The sequence below is a fragment of the Felis catus genome, chromosome B2, assembly GCF_018350175.1.
Source record: "Felis catus isolate Fca126 chromosome B2, F.catus_Fca126_mat1.0, whole genome shotgun sequence".
NCBI lineage: Eukaryota > Metazoa > Chordata > Mammalia > Carnivora > Felidae > Felis > Felis catus.
The window spans coordinates 84835874-84845329 of record NC_058372.1 but is presented as its reverse complement, the minus strand read 5'-3'; the positions used below and the strand labels follow the sequence as shown (position 1 = coordinate 84845329).

Below are 9456 nucleotides of genomic sequence, written 5' to 3'. Positions count from 1 at the left end.
TTCAGACTGTGTTATTATTAATATTTAAAAAAATCATAAACTATTATTGAGAGAAATATCTATCCAAAAAATGGGATATGTTCAATATATTTGACATAAGAGTCCTATCCAGATTAAAGATTGTTTAAAAATCAATTAGAAAAAAAAAGTAACTTAATAAAATATGGAATTATCAAAACATCACATTAAAAAAATTATGAAGTGTGATTACATATTTTACATGATTATGAAATTCAAATTAAAACTGCAATAAGATGGCATTTCAGATCCATCCAGAACATTAAAGCAAAACCAAAACCAAACAAAATATTGACCATATGAAGAACTGCTGAATATATGATGCAATGGGAACTCTTACATACTGCTGTTTAGGTACATATTGGTACAAAACACTTGGAAAGTGACAGTATTCACTAATGTTGAACATCAGATACCATATAACTTAGCAATTCTATGAGTACTCTCTACATATTTGCATATGTTTACCCAATTAAATGTACATATGTGCACCAGATAACAGGTATAAAATTGATCATAGCACGATTTTTCAAAAATGTCCCAATTTGGAAATATCCTAGTGTTCATTAAAACAGGGTGAATAAATTAATTTTGATACATTTGTACAACAGAAGACAACACAATAATGGAAATGAAAATGATACTGTAACATGTACCGACACAGATCTCACAATCAAAACATTTGCCTTATAGGCATTGGACACAAAAAGGTACATTCTGCATGATTCTACTATATACAGTTCTAAACCAAGTGAATAAATCTGTGAAAGTAAGAAAATCACTTACCTTCGTGTGGATTATAAGTAGAAAGACACATAGTAGAGCATTCTGGGATATGAATACAGTTCTGTTTATTGGTTATCTGGGTAAGGCTACAGATCAAACACCAGCAACCTTCCAGGTATCTTCCACCATGTTCACCTACCTTTATGCATGTTATACATGGTTCAATATAAAGTTGAAGCTAAATATTAAGAAATATTACATAGATTTTTACATGAATAATTTTATCAAAGTTATATTAATTTCACACTACTTAATTATAAATTAGGAATTAGAGTAGAAAATAAAATTATTTTTCAAGCAACCTATTGCAGCTTACAAATCATCTTTAATAATTATCTCTATGATATATTAATCATTGGCAAGAAAAATGCTTTTTAAATTCATGAAATTACTTTCTTTTTTGTTTTAAACATAATAACTGCCTTTATTGCTTATTTATTTTTGAAAGAGAGACAGAGAGACAGAGCATGAGTGGGGGAGGGGCAGAAAGAGAGAGGGAGGCACAGAATCAGAAGCAGGCTCCAGGCTCTGAGCTGGTCAGCACAGAGCCTGACATGAGGCTTAAACAAACCAACTGTAAGATCATGACCTTAGCTGAAGTCAGAAGCTTAAGTGACTGAGTCACCCAGGTGCTTCATGAAATTACTTCCTAAATAAGCTTTAAAAGAAGGACTCTTGCTTGGATATCTTTCTACATTTGCAGGCTAATAGATAATATAGTTAAGAGCATTTAGCAGTATGTGTCTCCCCATTAAATCAAATAATAAGCACTAATATATGTGAATTCTTGAAATGTATTGACAAATATACTTTCTTTATATACTCCATAAGAGAAAAATTTGGTCCAATTGAATTATAAAGGAAAAAGTCTATAAGCCAAAATGAACATCATATTCCTATAAAATGTGAATCATTCTCTGGATGAAATATGTAACCACCTTGTACCTTCTAAATAACTAAAGATTATTCTTTTTCATTGTTCCCTTTCAAATTTATTAATTACAAAAACGTGGATGCTAATATCATCCAGGTTATTTTAAACAAACATTTTTATATAATTTTTATGAAATTTGTTTTTTAAAAATTTAATACATTTGGGCTTTGATAAGAAGTCTGATTGCTAATCAAAATCTATATATCAGTATTGAATACTTTGATCAATTTAGAAATGATGCTGTCAAGATAACTCTTGAAGCAAATTTTTAGGTTATATTCAAAGTTTACCACTATTCCACAAAATTAGAGACATTTTACCTAATTTAATAGAGTGGAAAAGAAAACAAGTAACTGTTGTTACTTAGCCAGCATAAACAGGACTCTATTGGCAAACTTTTAGAGTATGAGAACAAGACAATTGCTTCCCTAGAAATTTATTTTGATTAAACTGTTTCAAAATAGAAGGAATAACCACCAATAGTAGCTTCAGAATTTCCATTTAAGAGGAACTTAAGAGGGTCAGTCTAATTGGAAGGGGACTGTAGGGGACTTGTTTTGAAGATATTTTGAATAGCGAGCACAATGTGCTTCAATTTGGTATTTATATGGGGTGACCCAGGGGAACTGATAGAGATGGAAAATAACCCCAAAACATCCTTATTGCCGCCACTTAATAGTAATCTGTAGGAACAGTCCTGTGGAAATAGAAACTTCTCCTTAGAGACTGATGAATGTTCTCCAGCAGTTGGTCTGCAATACAGCAAACAGGCTGTTTTCATGAACTCATTTCGTGTGCTGGGATAGACCAAGTTAATTGGTCTCAAATTTATTCAAATACTAAAAATTTTATGTCTAGATGTTGGCATATTTGCCTTGACCAGTATTAATGGAAGAAGTAATCATGACAGTAAAGAAATTCTTATATTGTAGAAAATAAATATATGCTTTCCTAGAACGGAGTCACTCAAACTACTATTCTTCCTCATATGTTATAACAGCTATACAGCAGAAAATAATGTAAAACTCTTTTTTTAAAGCTGTTATTATTTGAGAAAAAAAAATAATCTGAGAGCAGTGTTTAGAAAAACCATACCTGCTTAGCTTAGGTTAGTTTACCTGTAGGGAACTCCACAAAGTAAATGCATTCAGTTTTGTGAATAATCTGTGGTGAATTTTTTTCAAAAAAATTCTTTTTAATTGTAACTGGCACTTGTAAGCTTAATACTGGAGTCAGCTGAGAAGTAATATAATTGTTAGTTAGCTGTAACAATGTGAGACTCAAGTATAAGTGACTAGTTATAGTTTAATAATCCTTAAAAGGACACATATACAAACCAAATGTTTAATTTCAAATATTGAACATCAAAGGCACCTTTTTTTTTCTTTTGACAGTTAAACTACTTTTAACACAGTCTGGAAATTGGTTTACAGACTTTTCTTATAGTCACAGACATGAGAACAGAGATTCTGACCATGTGGCTGCCTGGAGCTGTAGCCCTTGGCCTGCCATAGATGATTTAAAAGGCTCTATAGAGAAAAAGTCAAGACTTTTTTGGTCTATGATTATAAGTGAGTGTGGTTTGGAACTGTTTAAATGGGGAGAGACCTATATTCTTAGAAACCTTGACTCTTTTTTAACTTTCTCATTCTTTCCAGCTGGCTAGAGCCTCTACTTTTCTCCAAATCAGGTGCCTGTCGAGATGGAAGCCAAATTTTTAAGAATTAGATGGAAATAACACTTCTTATTTCATATTTCAAATGTTGAATCTCAACTAAAAGGCAAGGGCAATTTAAGTCAAAAACATGCAGGAAGAGTTAAAGAAATAGATACGTTGTAAATCATATGGCAGAAGTGCCACGTCTTACACAAGTCACATGTGGTTTTCTTTAATAGAAATAAGTCACTCCTATTATGCAGAGAATACTTCCCTCTAGCTATTCACATCCATTTAGTGTTCAACAGCTTGCCGAAGTGAGAGTCTTTGAAGGCTTAAGTATATTCATACGCTCATAAAAATGACACACTCATTAGCAATTATTGGACCAAAGAAGGTCTGCAATTTTTCCTCAAAAAAAGGAGTCTCATAATAGCATTTGTTTTGTTTTTTAAATCTAAATCTTTATTGATCATTATTATATGCAGGCCTTTTGGATAGCTCAAAAGGAATCAAATTACCTGGGTTCCGAATCCACTTTCTGTTTGATCTTCAGCAAATTATTTAGTCTCCTTTTGTTTGATTTTCTTAACCTGTAAAGTTGAGAAATAATAACCCATAATTTATAGCGTTGTCCAGCATTAAATCAGATCATGTATCTAAAATGTTTAGAATTTGGCATATCACACTGAAGGCCACACTTGTTACATAGTAGGTGCTCAGCAAAGTTACTCAATGAAGACTACCACCTGTTATTTTCATTACAGTTTATTCGCATGACAATCATGTGAGCAGGCAATCTTATTGACAATTTGAATATGACACAATTAAGAATCTATAGTCCCCAATTATATTCTCAAGTTCATTCAAGAAATCCTAAGCGGTAGAGCCGATGGGTTGGTACACAAGCCAGGTCTCTACAACACAAAGTTAGCAACTCTTGTCTCTTAGCTTTTCAAATTACATTCAACACAATATATACTCATGTATGTTGTCTGTGTCAGGCCCTGTGCTTGGATCTAGGCAATCAAAGATGGATAAGATACTATCTATCACCTATGATATTCTTCATAGTCATAAGTGAAAATTAATTATTTAAATACATACACTCAGGGTTCTACAGACACTAGAGTGAGAATAAAAGCATTGCCTCATTGTAGCAGCATGGACTGTGGTCTATGAAGACTGGGGTGATAGGGAAACCTGGGTGGCTCAGTTGGTTAAGCATCTGACTTCAGCTCAGGTCATGATCTCACGGTTCGTGGGTTCAAGCCCTGCGTTGGCTCTGTGCTGACAGCTTGGAGCCCGGAGCCTGCTTCAGATTCTGTGTCTCCCTCTCTCTCTGCCCCTCCCCTGGTCTCTCTCTCTCTCTCTCTCTCTCTCAAAAATAAATAAACATTAAAAAAAAAAGAATGGGATGATATTGTAAAACACCCACTCTGCAATGAGGCGTACATAAACAGGATTTGTTTCTTTAACCACATACACTTTTTAAAAATGAAATTTCTAAAAGCAAAATCCAGTAAAATTTTACCTATAGTGTGTATTTTCTTTAATTAGCTAGAAATTTTTGATACTCAGGCCCATAGTTTTGGATACCTATGGCTAAAAGTGCTATTTCCTACCAAATGTCAAATCAGATTACTGACAACTTTCAGCTAAATTTCAGAAATCCAACAATACCTTAAATCCAGTTATTTATGGTATTAATAGTTAAGATGTCATGCAGAGTTTGGTTTGTGGTTTTAGTTGCTTTAAGATTTGCAAGAAAAAATTGAAAGACAGAAAAAGGTTGAGATTATTTGAAACAGTGTGGGCTGCTTTTTCCAGATAATATTAGGAAGATTTTAATATATTATTAGTAAACACCTATATAATAAGTTCTGTTACACTACTGTACATTATACTCTTATGATATACCTTCATTAATTGCATTTAGAAGTCTATCTAGCAGTATTCACTTAAATTTCTTTCAATTACAAGGATTCGTCACACCTGAATCTGAGCCATTGTGTGATCAGCTATTTGAAGTTATTTGGGATCCTGGCACTTGGCATTTTTCTGCATCTTCCCATCTTACACACATTGCACTATCTGCTCTTGATGTAGTAACAAATAATTAGAATCAAAAGAAGTATTTACTCATTTTTCATGAACAGTACGGATGATATTTATAAATGACTGCAAATACTCTTAGAATGCTGTTGATTTTTAGTGAAAGATGTTTTTTTTTTCAACATATTTGATATTGCAATATATCATATATAACATGGAATGCGACCACTGCAGAGAATTGGACTTTGGTTTCGAAATAGCAGTGAATTGATTATTCTTGCTCACAAAAACACTACCCATAATTCATGAGTTCTCTTTGCTTAATTTTTTAAATCTTTTACTTATTTATTATCCAACAAAGTCTGTATCAACAGCCCACAGGATAATTTTCAATGATTTTTATTAGGCAAGAGTGAAGTAAATGCAAAACAGAAGTAGCTTTTCTCTAAGCCCCAGCCTGGGGAGGGGGCAGGGGAGAATTTGCTTCAACTTGATGAAGCAGTTTATCTACAAAATCTTGAGAATTAAAATGTCCTTGGCAGTTTTCTAAATTAGAGAAAAGTATTACAAATTTAGAAGTGCTAAAAGGAGAGTGGAGCCCAATCTAGTAAATACTGAAATAACATTCTTTTGATAATGCTAGATCTTTTTTGAGATTTAGACTTTTTGTGTCCCAAATTAAAGGCATCATTTAAATAATTTTGTAAATTCTCACTTATTAAACCAAAGAAAATATGCATATTATGGTAGAAAATTACTCACCATCATAATCTTATTTTGCTTACCCTAAAAATGCTCTTATATAATTATATTATTCTTATATAGTTCCGTTCTCATCTTATCATTATGAAAAATGTGAAAAATTTCCAAATTCAAAAAACACAGGAAAAGAATCTTACAACAAATATCAGCACATCATATTCATCATCTAGAAATAAAAATTCTTTAACATTTTGTGATAACAGCTTCATCTACTTATTAATATTTATGTATATATATATTTGTACCATTTGATGGTTACAAAGTAATGATAATTTACCTAAATATAAATCAGTATGCATTTCCTAAATAGGACATACTCCTACCTAACCTCAATGCCAATATCCTATATAAGATGTAATAGTACATTAGAAATAATATTATTTTCTGAATTTTAACATATAACTCATATTCTAAATTCCTCAAATATCTGCCATCATTTTTTATTGCTATTTTATTTTCAACCATGATACAAAAAGTTTCACACATTCATTTTTAAAGTTTTCTTATTGTTTTTAAAATTTATATTAGATTTCCACCATTTTATTATTTTAAGATACATTTTTGAAGACAGTAAGTCTGTTTCTTTTATTTTTTACTTTTTTAATTTATTTATTGTCAAGTTAGCTAACATACAATGTACTCTTCGCTTCAGGAATAGATTCCTGTGATTCATCACTTACATACAATATCCAGTGCTTATCCCAACAAGTGCCCTCCTCAATGTCCATCACCCATTTTCCCCACTTCCCCAGTCCCCCACACCCATCAACCCTCAGCTTGTTCGCATATTTAAGAGTCTCTTATGGTTTGCCTCCCTCTCTCTTTGTGTCTTATTTTTCCTTCTCTTCCCCTATGGTCTTAAGTTTCTCCAATTCCACATATGAGTGAAATCACATGATATCTGTCTTTCTCTGACTGACTTATTTCACTTATGTCAAGATTTCATTCTTTTTCATTTTATATATATATATATATATATATATATATATATATATATATAGTCCATTATACACACACACACACACACACACACATATACACACACACACACCACATCTTTATCCATTCATCAGCTAATGGACAGATGGGCTCTTTCCATACCTTGGCTATTGTTGATAGTGTTGCTATAAACATTGGAGTACATGTGCCCCTTTGAATCAGCATTCCTGTATCCTTTGGATAAATTCCTGGTAGTGCTATTGCTGGGTCATAGGATAATTCTATTAATTTTTGAGGAACCTCCACACTGTTTTCCAGAGTGGCTGCACCAGTTTGCATTCTCAGCAACAGTGCAAGAGGGTTCCACTTTCTCCACATCCTTGACAACATCTGTTGTTCCCTGAATTAATTTTAGCCACTCTGACCTGACCGGTGTGAGGTGCTATCTCAATGTGGTTTTGATTTGTATTTCCCTGATGATGAACAATGCTGCGTATCTTTTCATGTGTCTGTTAGCCATCTGATTGTCTTCTTTGGAAAAGTGTCTATTCATGTCTTTTGTCCATTTATTTCTTCACTGGATTATTTTTTTACAATCCTGGTCTTTAGCCTGTATTACAAAGCTGTAATCATCAGGACAGCATGGTATTGGAAATCTGTTTTTTTTAGAATTTCCCACATACTAGACTTGCCTAATTATTTCCTGATGATGTCATTTAAACTTTTCCTCAAACTCTATTACCTGTAAACCAGAAATTAGGCCTAAAGGCCTGATTTAATTCAAATGATTTTTTTTTGGCAAAAATACAGTACAAGTAATACAATCTACTGTACACTGAATTCCATCAGTTGGCACAGTATCTGGTTGTACCAAAATAAGTAAGGCTAACATTCATCTTTCTTTGAGATTATAGACTAGATCTCTCTATTATAAAGATATGTTTTTCTTCTTTCATAATTAGCAAAAAATCTGTGAGATAATACTTTTCACACTTTAAAAATATCTGGTCCTCAATAATCCTTCATTCACTTTTTTTTTTTTGCCTACACTAATGATCATTTACTGAATCACCAATGTAATAAGGAGTAATTTTCTAATTATATCATTCTTTCTATATTTTTAGCTAGCCTTCTCTGAGCTGTTGATTATCGACAGGAGATGAATTACAGTTTTTGATTAAAGGGCAGCATTTATGTTTAATTCTGCCTCTATAATTAATAAATTTCAGATAACAGAGTTGGGGTAATATTGGTGGCAAATGAGTTTTTCTTCATAGTTTTTCTCTCTCTCTTTTTTTTAACATCATCATGGACCCATGAATTTTTATCAGTTGGATATTTAAGAATCTTTTTTAGTCATTATTTATTTTTATGTCTAAATTACAGAAACTTAGTTTATAAAGAAGAATACTCTATGGAAATAGAGAAAATATCTGTAAAATGAATACTTCTGGTTTATGCTCCAGAACATGTAATTAATTTAACATATAATATCTTGGTCCTTGAAAATATTTAAATAATTACTCCATGTGCTTTTCTGTTATACCTAAACTCAAAAGAAATAAATATTGCTGAAAAGTTTAGGAGATACAAACATTCAGCTGGAAATTAAATAATCAGACATTGTTTGACTTACTCTACAACACTGCAATGGCTATAATCATCTTCATCAAATATTTAGCATACCTCCACGTAGGAATGGGCTTTCTCTGATACCTAAACTACTTGTTACTAAATATTTTTTCTAAACTTTCTTAGGCCATTGTCAGTTAAGAACATAGCGATATTATTTTTGAATTTACTGCTTTGTTATTTTCATGTCCTATTTTATAGACCTACCATAGCATTTGTTAGAAAACCTACAAACTACACACTTGCCAACACAGATCTTATTGAATTAAAAAGGACTTACATTTTCTTTTTTTTTTCCTAACCAATGGAGTTCAAGAAAGGTAGAAACTGCTTCCATTAACAAGTATAAATATGCATAACATTTTCATAATTATGATAAAATCTTTGCAAAATTATGAATACAATGAAATGCTGAAGTAATATATTAATATTATAAAATTCAAAAGAAGCATAAGTATTTGTCATTTTAGAAATGGGCCATCTTGCATAGCTGTCATGTCTTGGCACATGGCTAAGGTCTAGCATGGTAACTTCTATGGAAGAGTCAGAGTTGAGAAAGGAACCTATAAGTAGACATTCTTACTAGAAAGTGGGAGACACTAAGAGTACCATATGATGGGAGAATATTAAGTCCAGCATTTAGAATACGATGGCCAGCACTACAGACAATGGA

The 9456-nt window shown here is 32.1% G+C and overlaps 1 long non-coding RNA gene across 1 annotated transcript in view; it reads right to left on the bottom strand.

Moving 5' to 3' along the window:
* Positions 1–1369: 1369 nt before the first annotated feature.
* Positions 1370–9456, bottom strand: part of LOC123385474 — a 331702-nt gene continuing 323615 nt past the window's right edge. The window contains exon 8 of the long non-coding RNA XR_006598053.1: positions 1370–3988. This is a non-coding gene — a long non-coding RNA (uncharacterized LOC123385474). The remainder of the gene's footprint in view (positions 3989–9456) is intronic.